We start from the raw sequence: 701 nt of genomic DNA, 5'->3' as shown, positions 1-701 counted from the left end.
GTTGTTTAGTTGTGCGTCGTGACTTGAGTATGAATACCAGTCTATTAGGGAGTGGATTTCGTAAAACGATAAATCGAATGATGATTGTCGTTTTAAGACATGACTAGTATTACAACGGGAAAACTACACTAATTTCTTTATTTTAGCTTACCATCTGTTTAGTTTAATTAGTCCTAATTGACAAATACGCAGACCTAAATCTACTTTTCTTAGTTATAGGCCTAATCCGATTTCCACCGTGATATAGGCTACATTTCAAGCCTTATTGTCGTGCAGACAGTCAAGATAACAAGAACAGCAGACACTGTCTACATTACAGTGGAAACAATGACCACGTAACAATGACCACGTATATGCACAGCCTGTACACGTTCAAGTAAATTTCCCAGCAGGTCTAACAAAAAGGTGTGATATCTAAGATAAAAAGAAAAAAAAAACAGTGAGTACTGAGTGCTGGTTGAGTCTTACCCTATAGGCTTAAATCCAGTGTTGTAATGTAACGGAGTACAAATACTTCGTTACTGTACTTAAAGGGACACCAGGCAAGCCTGATGCTTTTTCTCTATTTTTTCTCTCTTTTTTTTATTAATACATTTAATTAATTTATCCAATTTCCACCACTATGTAAAACGTTGGCCAGTCTTGGGCCTGAAACTCCCAGGCACTGAATTCTGGCAACTTTGAAAACAAGCTTCTTTTGA

Source organism: Alosa sapidissima, chromosome 6 (assembly GCF_018492685.1).
Source record: "Alosa sapidissima isolate fAloSap1 chromosome 6, fAloSap1.pri, whole genome shotgun sequence".
Taxonomy (NCBI): domain Eukaryota; kingdom Metazoa; phylum Chordata; class Actinopteri; order Clupeiformes; family Clupeidae; genus Alosa; species Alosa sapidissima.
The sequence above is the reverse complement of the archived record's forward strand: the minus strand, read 5'-3'. Positions refer to the sequence as shown.